Raw genomic sequence first — 21,308 nt, forward strand, 5'->3', positions numbered from 1 at the left:
CCACCCTCACCGCAGCGCCGGCCGGTTGTGGGGGAGGGAATGTAAACAAATGGGGTTTTATAGCTACCTCACTCGAGTGCCGTGTGCATCTCCCTCTCCGCTCGGTACCAAACCGCCGCGGCGCCTCCTCCTCCTCCTCCTGCAGCTCTTGCTGCGGCCACGCTATTCACTAACCGCGGCTACGCCAGGCCCCACACTCGCCACTACGCACCATGCGGCCCGTTCTACACACGCGTCCCCGCGGCCCGCTTCACCCAATACGGAGCCATTTCCTCCCCTCCCCCCCGCCGCTTCACTCCGCTCCCCCCTCCCCTGCTCCACTACCGGCTACGAAAATGGCGTAGCGCGGTCTGTGCCCTCCTCCCCTCCCTGCGGCGGCTTGCGCTCATCACTCTAGCGATCCGAGCGGCGAGGCTGCCAGGCCGGGACGCAGCCCCGAGGCAGGAGGCCGCGGACCGCGAACGCTGCCGGCCGTAGCTGCGCCGCCTGCGCCACCTCGTCTGGCAGCACAGCGGCCGCGGGGCCCGGGAGAGCCTCCGGCCCAGAGCCTTGCGGCCCGCTCCGGACGGGTGGCAGAGGGGGGAGCGGAGCCGCCGCCCGTACTATGAGGCGCCGTTGGCCGCTACCCCGGCGGCCAGCAGCCGGCAGCTCGGAGGGAGCCGGGCTTGCCGCTGGAGTCGGGGCAGGGCCTTCATCTGCAGCCGCGGAGCTGTCTGTGCTCCCGGTGGCAGGGTGAGAGGGGTCTTCAGGAACGAAGGAGTATTCCATGGCTGGAGCTTGGCGTTCGTGCAGAGATACCCTCTCAGAGAATGGGATGCGTATTACCCGCCATTTATTTAACTCTGAAAAACCCTGTTTATCCAAATGATAAACATTCCCCCTGTTGGAGGAGGAGCCCCTCATCACGATGCGTTAGGTTCCGAGACAACACGTTAGATAGTTTACAGAACTAAAAGTAATACCGTATGTAAGTTAAAACCCTTTCCAGAACAACACCGAAGACTTCTTGGTTTACAACAGAACACCTACAGCGTGTAAGAGTCCTTCACATCAAATACTATTTCAAGATAGACCAGCTTACTCTGTAATGGTTATTTATAGAAAGTATGTTCAGCGGCTGAAGTGCAGTTGTAGAGACACCTCAGATAAATTTTAGGCTGTTCCGTTTTTCTTTCTGAGGAGTTTGCACGCAATTTTCAGCACAGTTTCCTGCGAACATGACTGATGTTTCCATAGCAGGCTTCCGTCTACAAGCAAACCAACACCACCTCTCCATTTGTTAAGGACACATATATTTCTCTTTTAGATTCTTAATATTGCCAGATAGAACTAATTCACCTTTCTAAACTTAACCCTTTGTTAAACCAGATGGTTCACACCAGTACAACCTAAGTCTGGCCTGGCAGATCCAGTATCCAATCCTTTCCATAGTCCTGTCCAAGCCTTGGATTGAGATAGCCAATCTCAGCCACCCTAATATCCTCCCAAAGTCATTATGTGAATTTTTGCTTGGTGGTATGCCCCTAGAATACAAAACCAGTACAGAATACCAAAAATGTAAAGGATTGATAGTACTTGCTTAGAAACCAAAGAAAGTTTGATATCTGTAAGACTCAAAAAACCCCTCATAAGCATAACACTGAAGTCACAGTGCAAAGGAAACCCAGCGTAAAGCTTCCTCAATAAGTTGAATAGTCATTAAAATGCAGATAATGTAATAAACTGATTGAAAGACATGTAACCTATCGAACAGGACCTAAGACCACATCAGTTCTGTGTGTTATGCTACACCAATCTTTCAGTCATGTGATGCTGAATCTTTACTGAACGTCTCCAATTACTCCTTTGATGTTTTTTTCTCTCTCTCCATAAATTTCATATCCAAGGGATGGACTTTCTAATTTCAAATCTCCTCCAGCACCTTTTCCTCCCTTTAGTATTTATTTAGAGGGGAAAAAAATAACACCTACATTCCCTCCCTCATTTTTTCCCCAATAAGGTATGGAATCAATCACAAGAATACAAACCATCCTAGTCCAAGAATCTGACAACCTCTGCTCAGGTCAGGTTTCAGGGACTGTGAAACCGATTATGAGGTTCTAAACCAAACTGTTACATCAGATCATTTGCACATGGATTTGAATGATTCCTGATTTCAAAGCAGGTCTTTTACCTCTCGGAATTTTCACACAGCAAATAAAATACAGAGCTGCTTCTGACACTGGTTGTTAAACACCTACCACAATACCCACTGCTTATCACTAGGCGTGACTGAATTCTGCTGTTCTTTGGTCTACAGTAGAAATCCACTGAATGCAAAGAATATAAAAAATGTGAAGTTTTGTATCTTCTTCCTTCAGAGTTCATACTGAGTGAACTGTGCACAGTAATAAAACAGAGCATATGGGGTTTGTTGGCTTTTCCAAATAGAATGCAAATAATGCCATAAAAACCCAAAATCCAAAACTCCAGGAAGAGCGCTACAATCATAGGATCAATTGAAATTAAGGCATTTACTACACAAATGTCCTTTAAAATTTCAGGCTTGGTTGATTTTGTACTAGTTTTACTGTATTTAGAAAAGTTACATATATAGGGGGGTAAAGAAGCTTTTCTGAAGGCAGCTTTACCTTATTGTGGAGGTGCTGATGCTGTGTAGTTACTTTCCAGAGATTCACTCAAACAGACTATACCAGTAAAATATATATCTCTATATTGGTGGTTTCTCTCTGCAGAAGCCTTCCTCCTCTCCAGCTGTTACAAGTTCTGACAGGCAGCTGTGTATTTTAAAGCCAGAAGGGACCATTAGTAGGCCTGCCAGCACAATGAGATGAGAATATCGTTTCCTGTTAAGAAATGTGAGTCTCGTTTGTATTTTGAGTTAGGCTGTAATCATCCTGGTTAGTCTGCTGTGGGCTTTCATCTGATACATTGAAAAGCTTGTTTGTATTTAGAATATTTTCCCTATAGTTGTACACTGTATCTTGCAACTGAATTATTTCTCCATAGTTTTAATTGTATATTCTAGTACAAGAACTGCCTACATATCAATAAAACCAAGTATGAGTTTCTATACCTCAGCTTCAGAAACCCAGAACAAAAACTATTAAATCAGGCATTACTACGAAGAGCAGAGAATATGCTTCCTTGTAAAGCATGTGGAACAACATTCTATGCTGCAGGGAGCTGGTACAACAAAGCAGGGTAGCCAGCATCGCTAATAGCTCAAGATCACACAAATCCATGCAACAAATCCAGATTGACTTTTCAAGCTTCAAACAGAACAAAAACTTACTATACTTTTAGAACAGAACTGTCTTATTTTTTTCCTGCTCTCACAGGGTGTGTACTTGCTGAGTAACACTGCACTGTACATGCTCGTACATTGGTCTGCTGGAGAGTAATGGATCCTGTCAAGTAATATAGAAGGGCTTGGTGTATAATGCTGCAAAAGCAGATAGTGGCTTCTAGCAGGGGTTGCCTCAAGATGGGGTCCTGTCTAGAGACACATCTCCAGCTTCAGTAGAGTGCTGTGACCTTTCCAATACCCTGTGGTCCTGAAGCACCTGGTCAGCAGACCCCAGTTTTGGGTCAGCCAGTTGTGTTGGCACAGAAGACCGTGTAAAGGAAGTGACAGGACATAGTGTCATGCTTCAGTTGTGATATGCAGGCCTAAAGAGAAGATGTGTGAGATTGCACACTCTGACAGATCTCGTGCGCTGATTTCTCTTCCTTGTAACAGCCCAGTTTTGCATGTGAGGGATAAAACAGTGGCATATATACACGTATACACAGAAGTAGTAGCTAGTTTAGAAGCAACTTTTTTCTCACTATTAATAAAAAATAATAGAATTTAGATTTTGCTTCCACTTGTATTCTTACACCCAGTGTCCTGGTTTTGGCTGGAATAGAGTTAATTTTCTTCCTAGTAGCTGGTGCAGTGCTGTGTTTTGGCTTCCGTCTGATAACAATGCTGATAACACACGGATGTTTTAGTTGTTGCTCAGTAGCACTTACCCTGATCAAGGACTTTTCAGTCTCTCATCCTCTGCCAGCACGGAAGGGCCCAGCTGGGAGGAAGCAGAGACAGTACACCTGACCCAAATCACCTAAAAGGATATTCAGTACCGTATGATGGCGGGGAAAAGGGACTTTTCAGCCTCATGGAGTAACCTTGAGAGGCACCCCTGCACAAGGAGAGATCACTGCTATGCAAGCCTGCTGCCATACAGGAGAGCTTCACGACACCCAGTTAGTAATTGTACACACGGGTTTAATTCTTAAATCCTCATACTGCCTCCGACTGTAAGCAGAAGAGTCTTGTGAACTTTCTTTGGAGATTGGGAACAATATGTTGAAAAAGATTTTAACTGGGAGAAATTTATTTAGAAAACTAGCAGTTGAAGGTGTACGTTTCTTCTGCTATTTAAGTGGGGAAAAAAATGTTACTATTTCTTGCCCAGATGAAATTTTGTACCCCTCTGGCAACTTTAACTTCTTTGGCTGAAGAACCCAACTTAATTTTCTTACTTCTGAAATACTGATATCTCAAAGAAAAAAGCCAAGATAACAGCTTGAAATGTCAATTTCCTCCTTTATTGGGAATAATTCAAAGATTTAATCAGAATTTAGGGCACTTTGAATGCCAACATAGCTGGGTTTATGGTATGTATTCCATGTGTGTTTTATTTCCTGTTCTTTTCTAGCTTCTGTCTTTGCCCTTCGTTCATTCTGAGAGCCTGAATCAAAGTCAGAAATGCCATTTCTGATTTGACAATAGCGGACAAGTACTATTCAGCTTGCTGAAGATATTCATGGAGGTAGCTAGCAGCAGAATTAACCATGAGAAGGTAGAGAACAGTTCCCAGGGCACAGCTATTGTCAATCCTGACTTGCCTACCAAAGAGGTTTTACCAAATTCCTTAGAAGTGAAAGAGCTTTACTACAGAAGGCTTTGCTCAGAATTGCACTGACAAGATCCCCTGAAGTGAAATATCAGGGCATCATACAGAAGACATTTTCTTTCCTCAATTACATAATTTCTTGATCTGGATCTTAAAATATGAATGACCTGTTGAAAGTCATCTATTCTGCTTTGGATTTACTGATGTACTTCTTGTATGTGGTCAGTTGAATTGTACAGACTTACTTGTACTTTCACTATTCAGTATTTTGATATGTATTCATTCTCAGGCTGTATAAGAGGGTGCTGAGATTTGGTACTGAAGCAGCAAAATCTTTGCTTATGGCAAGGACTTAAGTGAAGATGTTTAAGCATCAGGGTGAGCTTAAGTATCCCTACAAGCAAGTAGTGATTTGGTGATTAAAGTCATGCTTGGAAGTAGGCAGTGATGTCCTCTAGGGGATTTCACTACCTCAGGGCTACTTGGCTTATTTGCAATGAGTTTAAAGCCCAAGTTTGTTTAACTCCAAGGCCGTATATAAAAATGGTACTTTTTGTAGAGACTGCATATGCTTTTTTCCCCATTCCTGCTAAACTGGATGATCTTGTTTAAGCATTTGCTTGTCAGATTTGTTTAGTTAGTTTTAATTGGTTTCAACTGTATAAATTCCAGTGATAATTCAAAGTAGATCTGGCTAGCATTGCAGTATCTGGAAAGTATAATTTGAAAGTTTCTTTACTCATGAGAGGGGACAGAAAGGGAAATCCATTGTTTTTGTTTTGTTTTTAAAACAATTCTTACCCTTCTCTTCCAACAACATTGTCCTGCAGCAACATGTACATACTCCCCTGTTCAGATTGTATATAAACGTGTATGGGCATATATGTAGGTTTTTAAGCAAATGCATTAATGTCAATGACAGAGTCTGTGCAATTTTAAATATGGTACTATTGTAAATACTGGCAGGAAATTAGTTTAAACAGAAGCCCATGATTTTTATTGCTTCTTTTAACATGTCAAATCAAGATACATATTTTACAGATCTCTCTTTTAGAAGTATTCTAGTTTGTCTCTTTGTGGGTGTTGAAATTTAACCCCAGCTGGCAACTGAGTACCACGCAGCCACTGGGAAAGGGCTAGGCTTTCTGGTTTTTGTTTTTAAACATAACCTGACTTTTTTAGTGAAAAATAAGTTTACAGCCAATGAAAAATATTATTATTTAAGGTTACATAAACAGCTGAGGACATATGTAAAAGGTTGTGATGCTGCAGCAACAACCCAAGTGTTTGTTCCACACAAAGCGTTTTTCTGCAATATGGAAAAAAGCCAGTATGACTCGCAGACCATTGGTTAAGTTTGCAAAGCTGGCAAATACCAGTGTAGCTAATCCATAGGAAAACTCCTGCTGAACAAACTTGACTTTATTAAATGACTCCCCTTTGTTTTGTTATTATTTGTTTGAAACATAACTTGCCAGCCCTGCTCTCTGAAACAGCCCAAAGCCCTTTCATTGGATTTGAGACACATTTTTTGCTGGTAGCATGGTCAGGGTAAGATTCAAAATGTAAGATACTAGAAAGTGAGGACAGTGTGTCACGGCTTTGTTCCTCTCTTGCAGACTTGGGTTTATTTGCAAACTTCGGTTTATTTGTTTTCCTCCTTTCCTTCCTGTCTGTTGAGAACACCTGCTTGTTTGTGGCACCTTTTCTGTGCTCACTGGTTGCAGAAAGATACCATCTTCATGCCAAAGGATATGATGGGAGGGAAAGGCCAGTCAGCTGCTTCCTTTAGCACATGAGCGGGGTGAGAGTACTGAGCGCAGAGAACTTACGATCATATCCATAGGAGAGCTCTGTATCAATAAATATGGGATAATCTCTGCTGGAGCTAGGCAGGGTTCAAAACATTAAACAAAGCTGTTCTCACTGGCTGGGTGGGGTAAACTGAAAATTCCTCTGAAGGCTTATACTTAGGAAAGCAAACTGGATCAATTCCAAAACTGGGCCACCTGACCAAAGAGGAAAATACTGACTTTAATGTACACTCTTCACATGCTGAGGAATTTGTTTTACGCCCTTTTCTCAAACAGAATGTAAAAATTTAATGATACTGCCCCTGATATTATTGGAAAGAATCAGTGAGCAGATTAAATGAAGAAAATGAAAGTCAGTAGCTTTTATGTCGGTACCTGCCAATTTTTAACTACTAGTTTGGTGATTGGGAGGAAGTCTTTATGTATGACCTAGACTTAACTGAGTAATACAAGTATATCTCTTCTAAAGCTGGACTGCAATTCCTCCACTATCAGCAGGCAGAACCAGGAAGCCAGGACATCCTTAAGTTACTGGCTACCTGTTTTGAATATCTCAGGAGGAACTAATCGTCTCTGGAATTTCAACAGTGGAAAGGGGAACCAATATGAACTACTGTGGATATGCTTCAGTAATCTAAGCTTAAATGAATGGGCAAGGATGTCACACAGCCTCATCCCTTCTTCACCAAAGATCCAAAGCCTCCAAGGAACACCTACAGAGATGACAGGAGACAAGAACATGCACTGGCAGGGAAAACAAAGAAAGATACTGCTGGCAGAAATAAAGCAAATTATGAAATGGGTGTTTTGTTTGCTTTTAAATCTGTGTACCAGTAGCAAAATCTAAAATCAACAGAGAGGCTCATTGAATTATTGATGACTGGTCCACAGTGTAGGGAAATAGTTGGCTTAAACTTACTTCCATGCCTGATAATTACATAAATGGGAATTGGAGGGAGCAGGAGGATGCTGGCCTTCAGGGTGACATCAGTGTTGAAATGCATGACCATGACTTTGAAATGCTGGCATGCACTGAAGTAGTTGGTTTTCCCCCCCATAATTTATATTTTTGTGTTTGTTCCGCCTGTATTCCATGATGTAAGAGCATGGTAAAATCCCCCATTTCTACAGAAAGCAAATAAGGGGGCACCAGGAAGTGTATGAGTGATACTAGGAAACGCTGTGATTTCACTTGGCAGTACTGCTAGGTGCTGCAGCTTTATTTTCTGTGTTGCTGCCCCAGACTGCTTTGCACAGTTGGATGTTAATTACAGTTTTAATGACACAAGTAGGAGTGTGAATTTAAGCATAAACAGCTACAAAGGAGCGAGTTAACTTTAGCTGATACACAAAGCATGAAGAAAGGACACAGAATATGGTCTGACTGACAAGAAATGTGAAAAATCAGAGATGAACACCCATGAAATCACACGGAGAGACAGGCCACGGGGATGTTGCAGAGCTAGAAACTGGAAAGAGTGTTGGGGAGGCCTGTTTCATTGCTATTCTTCAGCTGCATGACTTGGCAAACTCACTTGATGCCTGTTGCTGTAAACCAGTAGTAATTCCACTGAGCAGCAGAATGGAGTAATACGGTGATGAATAAAGCCCATTATTAAAGGAAAGGAAAAAAAGGGAGAGAAGTTTTGAAGCATTTCCTCAAGCAAGCATGGGACTAGTGGGACTGCTTGTGAAGGAATGTTGTCATGTGTTTTTCCTGAGGATGTATTTGGCATATATTAGAGCACTGAGAGACCTCTGAGAAAGTAAACAAGCAGAGAAAAGATAAAGCCATTTCTGCAGTGGTTGTGTTGGAGTAACATTGCTGAGATAACTAATGGACTAGAGACCTAGTGGGGAAGCAAACCAGTCTGACACAAGCAATGGAGCCCCATATACACAAAGGGCAAACTCAGATGAGCCTCTAATGGTAGCTGTAATGAAGTTACTGTAGTCTTCTCCAAGAAAAACACACAAATTTGAGTTTGCACCTTTAGTTGGTAAAGCAAAGCATTCCAAGAAAAATTGAACAGCAAAAGCTGTTCTTTATAACATGTTTATGTTACTGAATGTATACCAAAATGCTCCACAAGTTCGCCATCTCTCAATAAATCTGCTTGTGGAACTGCTTCCAATAGGTGGTTTTCTTTAAACACATGAAGAGTATCTGTATAGCTTCTGAACAGGTTTTCAGTATAAATTACTGCTGAGGTTTCTTAGCTGTTTCTTAGAAGAAATCATGCTGCTTCACCCTGTTTATATATTAAAGTGAGTGGCTGGTGTTTCTCACCAAAAGCAGTCTTACAGTATCTTTTGGTTATCAGACCACTTATGTAGTTACTAAACCTACTACCTTAACACAGTAGATTGAATCATAGCCTTTGAAAAGTAATTACTTAAGATAATAATCTTTCTCTGTATTTTTTTGCAGGTAGTTTAGTCTTAAGTCTTTGTGGGTGGGTAAACACTAATTTCATTTGCATTTTCAGAATTACTTTTCTATTAATTGGAAGTTAAAATATATGAAACAAATCCACAGGATTAATTCCAAATCTGAAGTTTGAAAGCCTGTAATCTATCCCATTTTTAGCTCACTAAAATTCTGAAAGTAAGTTTCTGAAGCACAACATAATATCCTTTGGCAAATCAATATCCATAGTGAAAAGAAGGAAACTGTACACAAGAGCTTCAAGGCATTGTTTCTTAAACCTAAATAGAAGCTAAACCTAAAGTCAATACTTACTAATACTTTGCAAGGATGCTTGGAATAAGAATACTTTAGGCAAGCCAGTTACATTAAAAGAGACTGCTTAGGGCTCTCCTGCTCACAGATACCTGGAGGTGGGCTGACTCATTGCCAAATTCCCATGTGAAGCAGAGGGAAGCAGAGATTCTGGGAAATGCTCATCCCCAACACAGCTCATGGGGTTTTATTTAAGTTTATCTGAAATAACTGAAAAGTACTTCATTTGGACAGTGTGATTCTTGGATAACATTATTTGTATTTCAAGGTGTTTCAAATTCATAGCATAAGAATGACAAGCATTCATTGTTGTTTTTTCCAAGGAGGCTTCAGTTTTCATGACATCTACACTTCTTACCCTAAGAGAAGTATACAAATTTTGGCCCCATCTCAGAAGATATTAACAATATCAAAACTATGACTAATCAGACAACAATAGACTTGGTTATGCAGCTTCTAAACAGCAGAGAATCAGAAAATTAACTACCAGCCATGATGTGCCAGAAACTACTTCAGGTACCCCCTTCCTGAGAGCAGCATGCACACATTACAGAACAGATCAGTCCACTTACATGATGTTAAGTGCCGCCTTCATCATTCAGGACAGCAGCGTTTGATTCTTGTAATTCTCCTCTTCCTCATTTACAGGAGGGAAAGCCTGCATGACCTATAGTCACTTCCCTCAACAGCAATAGTTGCTATCTTTGCAGTTTCCTTTTTAAACTACTGTATTTTTAAGGAACTGTTTGAACAGGGGGCTTTTATTTATTATTATATTGAAACCAAACCTTGAGTTAGTAAGATCAATATTATGGTAGTACTCTAGTTCTAAAACCAGAGCTGCTGTTTTCATAGGACACTTTAAATAGCTACACAAAACTTCTGCTGAGCACTGAGATGCATGCAGAGTACAAAGCCCCAGTTACTCTGAGCAGCAAAGCAGCGGAAGGCTATTTTTCAGAGGTTATTGCTGAACATTAGGTTTTGGGTTACAGTTAAAACTCAGAACAGTGATCTTTGCAGGGGAGGGCAGGGTGGATCAAAATTACCGCCACTTGTATTGCAGTGCAAACCGGCACAGAAACAGCATTCATTTCAGAAGTTAATGATCTCCTGCGAGCAAGAGACAGCAGTCTTAATGCTAATATGACCTGATCAGCAATTGTTCAGAAAGCTGAGTGAGAAGGAAATAACTAGACTTCAAGAATCTGGCAGAGGCAGATAGAATTGCCCCAAAACATCTGTCTATGTGTTGCACCCAGTTCTGTCTTCTACATGTATCCCACAGCTTTCTGTCTTGCTATGGCTCATGTTCAGCCCTTTGGCTTCAACCACCAGCGAGGTCACCCAGCAATTTTAGGTTATAATGCCGTCTAAATAAAGACAACACTCAGCTCTGCTCTCTTGTCCTCATAAAATTGGCTTTTCTAAGCTCAGACAGGTACAGAGAAAATACCTTGGCCATAGAAACCTTTTCAGAGATGATTCAGTCTTCATGAAGCAGTAGTTTGTACTTTCAAGAATCTCAGCAAAAGAAGCCCACCTTCTTTTTCCCAACATGACATAAATTTATGTCTCATCTATATAGAAGCCCCAAAGAGACAGACATTGTGGTTTCCAGTTGTAGGAAACCAGACCTGCAGTTCTGTTCCTTCTGGGGACAGCACTGCCATGTCCTTTCTCACAACATATACTTAAACAGAGCCTAATCTGTTGAATTTGCAGCTGTAGGGATGGTCATGTTCACAACAGACCACTGCCTTGAAATACTACAAATCCAAAGATACTCAATCTAGGATATGCTCTAAAATAGATTTCCGCCTCTGAAGTGGTCTTCTGCCTGACTTCGTTTTCTCCTCAAGTTCCTCCTACTGCTATTACCAATGCAGCTCTAGAAAAGTCATGTCTGTATTAGGACACTACCAAATTGTCATGTGAAGTATTAATTTGAAGGTCAGGAAACATAGTACTCAAACTAGTGCTGATGGCTCCTCAGTGGCAGCACTTGCCACGTTGGAATGGTAGCAGAATAGTGGCAAGTACAGAGGAATCAATAAGAGAAGCAAATCTGTTGCTGATACGGGCTTATGTAAAACATAAGCTATCTCTCTTCACCAACCAGTCACTCTCCTCACTGCAGAGCTTTGAAGTCTCTAATCACTGACTGTTAATTACATATCACCCCTGTCACACAGCCATGCCCTGGTGATGCAGAGGACATGGAGTATATAGGTACTCTGTTCCTGAGATACTGATGAGGAATAGTCTTCCCAGGATTAAGTTTTAAACCAGTTTTCCTTCAGTATCATTCAGGAAGAGGCAGCTTGAGAATCCTTTCCTATTTGATGCTTGCGTAGTGAACATACACTGGAATGGCCTTTCACAGCATTGCTGAAGTTAATGCCCTAATAAAAGCAGCTTCTCCTCAATGGACTTTGTTTGCTTTACCCTGACTTTATTCTCAGGGGATTAAAATTTAGCAATAATATTTGTATGGTCTTGAACTCTCTTGTTTTCGGAAAAAAAGCACGTTGTTAAGTTTAGAGAGGAGTCAAAAGGTGTTTTCCTTTAGTTTCATTTTGTCACGTTCTAGGAGGAACAGAACTAAACAGCAGGAACCTCTCACAAAAAAAAGCTGGCCACTAGAGCTTTTTTAGAGAACTTCAACAGTAATCTTTAAAAATATACATATAAAAAGTGTAATAATAATTTGGAGATTCCTATAACAATAGGACTTTTGGTGAGATGTTTGAAGCTAGGATTTAATACAATTTAAAGTACTGCAAAGCACCTGCAAACTACAAGGTAGGAATGATTACTAAAGTGTTTAAACAAGCAAGCCATATGTAAGTGATGACACAGTTGTCTTCTTTGCTGTACTTTTAAAACATAGACATTATCTTTGGCAGAGAGATGCTTTCCCACTAACAAATCTGTGAGCTGCTGGAAAAATTGACACTGATGTTCAGTAGGGAACACCGAGTCCTGTGGAGACAATGGGATGTAAGACTTTCCTCCCTCCACCCCCCATTGTGCTTGTTGCTGGTGGAGTTCCAAGAGAATGTGGAAAAAAGGTTATTTGGTTTCTATGGCCCTGAAGCAATCATTTCCAGTAGCCACCTAGTGAGCTTAAAGGAAGTCTGCTTGCTTTAATTTTTTTCCCTGAAAATGATGATAAAACAAGTTAATAAAGGAACATGGTACTTACCCTTCATCAGGCTCAAATTCAGGAGTTTAAAACATATTGTTGACTTTACACAGTCAAGTATTCCTTGACACCTGGACTCAGTTGCTTAATAGCTCCTTTCATATCAGCGGGAATGTAAATGTGCTATGAGTGAGGCACATGCTTTAGGGTCCTGCTGAGTCATGTCCTTTGCATGTCACAATCATTACTGAAAAATGTGGTTGTGACCATACACCAAATTAGGACAAGAGCATTTGTTATGGAAGGTAGAGTATGGTAGTCCATGAAGCTGCTGTGCATGTGAATGGCAGGGTGGGGAAGGACTGCCAAGCATTTAGACCTCTTCCAGATTCTGCCATTTCTGGTCATTGTCCTAGGTGCTAGAAGCCGTGTATTTTGAAAGCAGTGTTATTTCTTCAGGTACACTGCATGCATACGCACAAAATCTTGATTTGTGCCAGGTACATGATGGCATAACCACATAACCACCATAGCAACATAACAGATCTGCTTTTTAATGAAATGCTTTGTACATACTGAATTCAGTATGAACCAAGATGACATAATTTCTTTCCCCATTTGATAGTAATATTTAGGCCTCTAGTATGCAGTGTGTGTGATAGGATGTGTGGCTCTGAGAAATGCAGTGTACCAAATGGCTGATGCAAAATCTACTAAAATTAATATGCTCACTTCAGTAAGCTCTGTATTAAACTTCAAAGTCAGTTTTGTTTCTGAAGTTTCAGTTTCAATAGAGATTTCTGTAATGACAGTGGAAGAGGAAAAATATAAAAGATAAAACCACATCTACAATTAAGTAGTAGTGCACAGCTATCATTAAATGGCACAGCTTGCTTTCCTTCCCATAGAGATCTTTATATGTGAAGAAAGGCACCTTCTCTGTCACCCCTTCAAGAAAATTGTTTTAGCTTTTAGTTTCTTTGAGCCATTGTAAAAAACGAGTATATTTCATTGTAAACAGCAAAGTATTTTGTTGCTTTCAACTGACAGAAGTAGATGCAGAAGAGAATACAGCAGGAACCATATTCCAGAAACTATGCACTGTCTGCCTTAATAATCTGCCTCTCCACTTGCCTTCATTTGCTCATGTTCATATTATTAGCCTGTAATTACTAAGTCCAGTGTACTCATAATGACAGTTCTGCATTAAGAATGCTGAGGGGATCTATTAAAATATTAAAGTGAGGAGTAAGTTATTCTTGTTTTGCCACTTCACAGAAATCTTTCTTTTGCTGCTTTGAGGCCCACTGCTGTAGATCAACTGTAGGGAAAGTCTAACTGGAATCAACAAGGGTAGCATATGAATAAAGCTGCTACCATAAGTATTTGTCAAGACAGCAGGGATTGAGCCTCTGAACACACTGAGCTACACGTAGTAGCCTGTTCTCTACAAATAAATTAATTACAAGTAAAAGGATGCATAAAAGAGAATAAATAATATGAACTGAATACAGTGGGAGACTGTGATGTCCATAAGACGCTCAAAAGCATGGGTACTTGTATTTTTGCAGAAGTTTAGATAATTTTCTTACAATTACTCTGTGTTAATGTTAACAATAGTCTAAATTTCAAATCCACCAAAATATCTTCATTCTAGATTTATAGGAAGCAAGCCTACATTTAAAGCTGTTGACTAGCACTATAAGTTTATGACAAATTGTATTTGTAAAACACACGTCATTTCAGCTCCAGTGTTGTAGTCCTGGAATTGGACTAATGCCTATTACCAGGAAAGGCACTTTGTTTTACAAACAAAACACTACTTAAAAACTCAACTTTGTTTTCCTTCTTTGTTTTCCCCAAGACACAGGAAGCCTGATCCAGCAATGAGTCAAATCTGAGACCTCATGAGAATGTCCCAGAAGGAGTAACAGCACTCTGTTCATTGATCTTTGCAAGACTAAATACAACATTGTTTAGCCAGTTCTTCTGGTCATTTTTTCCTCCTAATTTTTAATATTAAAAGTATTAGATAACTATTTAGTTTTCAGCTACTTGGTTTTCTTGCTTGAACTAGTAGTGCAGCACACTAAACACAAGCCATTGACACTGGTTTCATAGAAAACCATGACCATGGTTCTTGAGCCATGACAGCAGGCTTAAAGTTGGACGGCAGAATATCTGAAGCTGCCTCACATTTGACTGACTATGCCAGTATAGTCTGACCTTAGCTAGTTTTTCTGTGAATCTTTAAAATGTATTTTAAATCAAGTTATGCAGCACAGAAAGCTAAGTCATGACCATTTACAGAACACAAACCCACCAAGATTATGATACCTAAAGAATGCTGACATCAAAGCCCAGTGCCACTCTCCCTAGCTACAGTGTTAGCTAAACCCAAAACCTGATGCTGCTTTGATTTTGGATAAAAAAAGAACTGGGTCTCACTGTTGTGATTCAATGCTTGATGTCTTCAAGGCAGTTGACAGTAATCCTTCCAGGAAAAACTATTAATCCGGTCAAACACGTTTTCCATATCTAAGTCATCACTACTCCAGCAATGTCTGAAGACTTATAGTACGTCTTACTACCTTTACTCAAACTAGTACAGCTCCTTTTCAGGGATCAGATCTCTCCAACCACAGTCAAAATGGATTCAGATTCTGTTTCTCTAATGCTTAGATATGCCAAAACATTTAGATACGTCTAAAAACGTTTAATGCAGAGATGGAATCAGGATGGATGGTCTTGCAGAAGAAAGGAGCAAGCATCTTTTAATTAAGGAAATAAAATCTTCTAATGAGTTCAGAGGTTGAAGTTTACTAGATTAAGGCTGCAGAACAGGAATAGAAAACAAGCTGTGCCCTGAGGATGGCCTTCTAGTTGAAGCTTAGGAGGACATGTTCATGGAGCAGTTAGCTCAGACAAGCCTATTGGGTACACAGCATTCAGTTTGTTAATAGACTCTGTCTCTATTGATTGACACTTCTCATATGATCAAGTTGTTTTATCACAATGTTGGGGGTTTTACCAGATAGATTAATGATCAGTAACCTGAAAATAAATTATAGCCTCCCAGTTTACCTGGTATAAATCTGAAAAATACATGCATTTCACTTTGAATTGTCAAGCATAAGTTACCATGCTCTTTCCAGAGTGGGATATTTGTTGTGGGACTGTTTTGTTTTAGGATTCCTCTCAATGGTTGCTCATTAACTAAAATCAACAATGGTATTTTCTTCTAGTTCCTTACTTAGAACATTGATTTGTACATTCAAGTCTAAACTACACACCAAAGAGACCGCAAATTTCAAATTGCAATGCTAAACTTCCTCCAAAATACCCTTTAAGTATTTAGAATTACTTTAAGAAACACACAAACACACTGTAGAGGATAGATACCCCATCTATGCAAAGCCGAAGTGCTTTCTTCTCCATATGAGAGAGGATAGTATAAGGTTAAGCCAACAAGGTATGGATCAAGTAGCATTAGGTCTGACACAGCGCTACAGTAAGAGACAAAATGGACCTGAAGTTTATTGCAGGTATTCCCTGCAGTGATGCTCTGAGAAGTCAGTCACAGATTTGCCTCTCTTGTGCTACAGTTTTTACCTTCTATTGTTTCTTCTGGCTACTGAAGCCCTTTATTCAGGTGGAGATTTACTGAAGGTGGTGTGTAGAAGTGGGCTAATTTAACTCTTCAATTAGTCCTGTCTCTCGCTGTTTTCCTCCAGAGCTAGCAACAAGTAACAAGACATTGGAGAAGGGTACCAGAGTGCATACCAATAGAGACAACAGTGAACCAATTCTTGAGGTGGTGACCATCCTTTATCCAGATGGAATTACAGTAATGATTCTTCTTGGACAATACAAGATAGGTAGTTATAAAAATCCACAACTTTTGAAATTCTGCTAATCTCATTGCTCTTGTGTGCCCAATTCGGTTATACTGACGCGCATGTATTTGAAAATCTGAAGAAAGGCACAAAGTGAACAACTGATGTTTTTAACCTTGCACTGTCTTGCCCTCCTTTCTTTCTTGAGACAGTTGAAGGGTTAACAGTCTGCTAGCTACATCTGGACTGGAACTGGGCTGTTATTAACTGAAGATACTGCTCTACAGAAGGAGTTTTAGTTGCAAACCTCTTATCTCAGGGTGCAATTCAAATGTATCTGAAGACTGGATGGCAGGAATCCTCAACTTGAAAAATACAATTAAGATGCAGAGCACGGGCTTGCATCACAGAGTGGTTTAAAATGTAGTTCAAGATTGTTTCAGGGTAATTAAGACCAAAGGATCAGAATCGTTTTCAGACAAAATTAAAGAGGTGGAAAATGCACATGATTATATGTTCACTGCTTTAATAGAAGAAAATAAAGGGTTTGACCTGAAGAGAAGCAAAATGGAAACTCACCTAGAACAGACAAGTGTCACTTGAGTCAGGTGCCTGAAGGAATTGGCAGTGTCAAAAAGCTTTCTGCTCCCACCTCCTCCTTTGCAAAAGTGGATGGCAGCTATGTTGAAGCAGTATTTTAGGGAAAATTCAGAAGGTATTATGAGCTGGGAGAATGCCTGAAAGGAAGTATCTGAGGACATTAAAGTAGCTCATTTGACACATTTAACCAATTTTCATAGTGACATAGGTTATAAGATAGTCTTTTTATCTTCAGCTGTGGCAATTTTCATACTGTACAATAACGTCCCTGAAATGTCTTAGAAAAAAGCTCTAGCTATTTGTCATTCATACATCCCTCTTCCCAATATTCAGCCTCTGACTAGATTAATAGTCCTGCTCCTAGATTTTCCTCACTGTTGTATGCCTGGGAAAAAGAGAAATTGCTATAGCAATAGAGAATTACCTCAGCAAGAGTAAACTCTTGAACACTCCTAATATTCAAGCATTACATACATGGAAATTCCCTGGAAGATCTACTGGTGCAAGATGATCAGCACAGTGATACTTCTATGCTTTCCAGTCTTCAGCTCCTAGATAGAATCTTATTTGGGTTAACAAGCAGCTTTGGTATACTGGTCCCATTCTCAGTGAAAGACATCAAAGCTCCTTCTCATGTGCAATTACTGCAGATAGATGCAAACGCATGATCTTTCTTAAACCATGACTGGATTTTACCTGGAAGTCTGTGGCATTCGCTGAGCAGGCATCCTTATTGCAGCTTAAGTGCAGGGGCTCCCAACATGAGGAGGACATGGACCTGTTGAAGCAAGTCCACAAGAGGGCCACAAAGATGGTCCAAGGGCTGGAGCACCCCTGCTATGAAGACAGGCTGAGAGAGTTGGGCTTGTTCAGCCTGGAGATGAGAAGGCTCTGGAGAGACTTTATAACAGTCTTGCAGTACTTGAAAGGGACATATACGAAATCTGGAGAGGAACTTTTTACAAGGACATGTAGTGACAGGAAGAGAGGGAATGGCTTTAAACCCAAAGAGGGCAGATTTAGATTAGATACTAAGAATAAATTCTTTACTGTGAGGGTGCTGAGACTGGCACAGGGTGCCCAGAGAAGCTGTGGCTGCCCCATCCCTGGCAGCGTTCAAGGCCAGGTAGGATGGGGCTTTGAGCAACCTGCTCTAGTGGAAGGTGTCCCTGCCTGTGGCAGGGGGGTTGGAACTGCCTGATCTTTAAGGTCCCTTCCAACCCAAACCATTCTGTGATATAATATGAAGTCTGATGTTCCTTACGCATCACATTTATTCTGTGACAAAGCAAAGGGTGCCTTTGCAATACCGTCCTTACAGACATCCTGTGTTGTCAGACAGTAACCCTGAACTATGACAGAGTTTCCATATAGGCCACTTCTCCCAAGACAAGAGGAAGCGATTCGAAGTCTTCCTCTTAGAGTCAGCTTTGAACAGACAGGCCCTTCATGCTACCTAAAACCTTAGAGATTATGTTTATTCAGCGTAATTGGAATGGAAAACTAAGGCTTAACTAACAAGAACATAAAGGAAAAATATTATTCTTGAGTTCCTTTCCAGTGGTATCTAGATGATCTTGTTCTGGACAGTGAACATTAACTTGACATTTCAATTTAATATTAACTCCATGATAAATGAAGGCATAAAGAAACCAACCAGCACATCATCATTTCTGACACTACTGCAGCTCTATGAAGAGGTGGCAAAAGTGACTTAAAACTAGTGATGAGGAAGGAGAGACAAAACCTAGAAGCCCTTTAATATATCTCCTATTATAAAAATATTTACTGGTCTTGATTTTTAGTAGTTTTCCTGGACCAAAATGTGCACTTTGTGCTTCGAAGTTAGATGTACTGAATTAGCATTATAGTTTCAACTGGTCTGAGGAACAAGACTTGTAGAAGAATGCAAATAATTAAAGTATGCTAGCAAGTATTAAGATGAGCATTGTAATACCTAGGCTTAGAGGTTGAAATTAGAAGCACAAGAAAATCCCAGTAAGTTACATACCAGGTCAGATGAACAACTGGAAAAGCAATATGGAATTTCTGACAGTCAGTTTCATGCTGTCTCCTTGCCAATAAAGCCTAATTTTCTTTAGCACAAAAGGAGTACAGCTCATCCCTATTAATTTAAAATAATTTAATGGCCAGTACTACTTTGATGCAGCCGCACCTGGAATGATATGTTAGTGTTTAAATGGGAGCTTAATAAAATGAGTTAGGGAGAATAATAATGAGAATAGACCAAATGATGGGGAAAGAGGGGGATGATAATCAGACGGAGGGGGCAGAGAGTTGTCTGTTGGGCCAAGTAAGAAGTCATAAAAGCAATGGATATTCCGGAATACACATGAGGAAGTAAATTGAATGAATAGGAATAGATTTTAAAAATGCAAATATGAGGTAAAAAGAAAAAGGGAACTGAGAAGGACAAAGCAAAAGCGGTTAGTGAAAAAGTCATGGGGAAGTTTTGTTGACTGAACAAGTGCAGTGACCTTAAAAGAACAAGTTTGACAGCGTGAAAAACTAAGTAGTACTTGAAACCTTAGGAGACATTTTAACAGGGAAGACACTCCTTGAAATTTATCAGGATCGATTTTGATGAGGATTGCAGTTTGTACAGTTGCAGCTCAGGAAGAATAAACTCTGAACTCTTGTGTAATTTCAACTTTACTCCTGAATCCCCTGAAAGCTGCCAAAGCCTGTAACTTTAAAAGAAGATATGTTGATAATTGGTACCTTTGGTATTGTAGGCAGAATTTTTACAGTATTAGTTATCAGTTTTGGTTAGGAGCCTGTATATTCCATCAGTTACAAGTAAATGTATAAAAAACATTCATGCAGGCACAATCTAAGCAAGGTAATGACACTTCTGAAAGCTTCTGTAGTGCCTAGCACTAGGCTCTCAAAACAAAGATGAATGCTTCAATACTTAAGTCAATGGATTCTCTCCCTGAAATACAATCCATGTTCTTATATTTTCTGGAATACCATGCATAGCAGCTGACACACTGAACAGGAAGCTGCCAAAATTCAGTGACAGGAAACATTAAGTATTATTAGGTGCACAGGCCCCACTATCTTAATGTATATGAAGATGCTTCTTGGCTAATACTGCCAAAGATGTTTCTTTGACCCACATCTCTGAATTGTCATCTTTACAGTAGTCTACTTGAGTGCAATGGTACACTTGGCTATCCTTTGGATACCTGAGAGTGATACTGGAGGGGAGTAGGGAGGGCACATTATGAAAATTGTCCAGCATCCCAGTTTTAAGTTTACCATGCCTGTAGAGGGTGAGTACCTTGATATTAGTTAGGTATCTTCAAGTCATTAAAATCCAGGTTATTAAATTCAGGTTAAGAACAAGTAGCAAGGTTGTTCATACAAAATCCAAAATAGATAACTGAATTACATACAAAGCACTTACAGACTGAGGATAGAAATAAGAGGAACTATACAAAATCTACTTATTGCAAGACCAGAAGTTCATTCTGCTACCCTTCTATCCAGTTGCAATTAACTTAACAGCCAATGTGCTGTTAGATTCTTAACACAGATATTCAGAGATCTGGTCCATTTGTATAACTTGTGTCCTGAGGGAATTAAGGAGCCTAGTACTGTGAATCCTTTTTTTGTACTACCGACACACTGCTTGGGGAGCTAAGAATCAAGGCTTCTTCCTCACTCCACCGTGATGAGAAGGATTTCTTAGTATTCATTCAGTCCCAGGTAACTTCAGAATTCCTCCCTCTTTGTCACTGAGCACCCCTTTATGCTTTCAAAGTGTTCATTTCCTTTAGGCCTGTCTAGAAGCAATCATCACCTGCCTAGACAGTAAACAGGTTATGCTAATGGTACTCCAGGAGAGTTTTAACGTGCTGTAATGTAAAACATCCTTTCTTTTTGAGCAATTCAAGACCCAGGCTGATGCTTCTTTTCCACAGAGCTTAACATACAACCTGATATTTTATGTGTATGTATGTAACCTGCCAGTCTGATTTGATGTAATTGCATAATCCAGTTTACTTGCAGTTTATCCAAGACCTTATCTGAAATCAAATGCTGCAGCATTTTGTCAAAGTGGGTTTGGGAAGACTACCCCTTCTGCCCCCGAAACCCTTTCCCTCCAAGAGTTGTTTCTGGGGGACAGTATGATCTTGCAACCCCTAGATTTGATATTTAACTAGAGGTGGTGCCTCTCAACCTTGCATGGCTTTAGCTATTGAAGATCCATCACTGGCAAATTAAATTTTCAAT

General features: G+C 40.3%; 1 protein-coding gene across 2 annotated transcripts in view; it reads right to left on the bottom strand.

Annotated features, from left to right (window-relative positions):
* Window positions 1–21,308, bottom strand: part of SLC39A10 (solute carrier family 39 member 10) — a gene marked incomplete at its 3' end in the record, with an annotated part of 57,834 nt that overhangs the window by 35,539 nt on the left and 987 nt on the right. Inside the window, exon 2 of one of the 2 annotated variants that reach the window (XM_080621713.1) lies at window positions 16,753–16,805. Of the gene's footprint in view, window positions 1–67; window positions 133–16,752; window positions 16,806–21,308 lie in introns of those variants that run through there. The other variant, XM_080621712.1, reaches the window with a different exon arrangement.

This window comes from Psittacula echo (genome assembly GCF_963264785.1).
Source record: "Psittacula echo genome assembly, chromosome: 6".
Lineage (NCBI taxonomy): Eukaryota > Metazoa > Chordata > Aves > Psittaciformes > Psittacidae > Psittacula > Psittacula echo.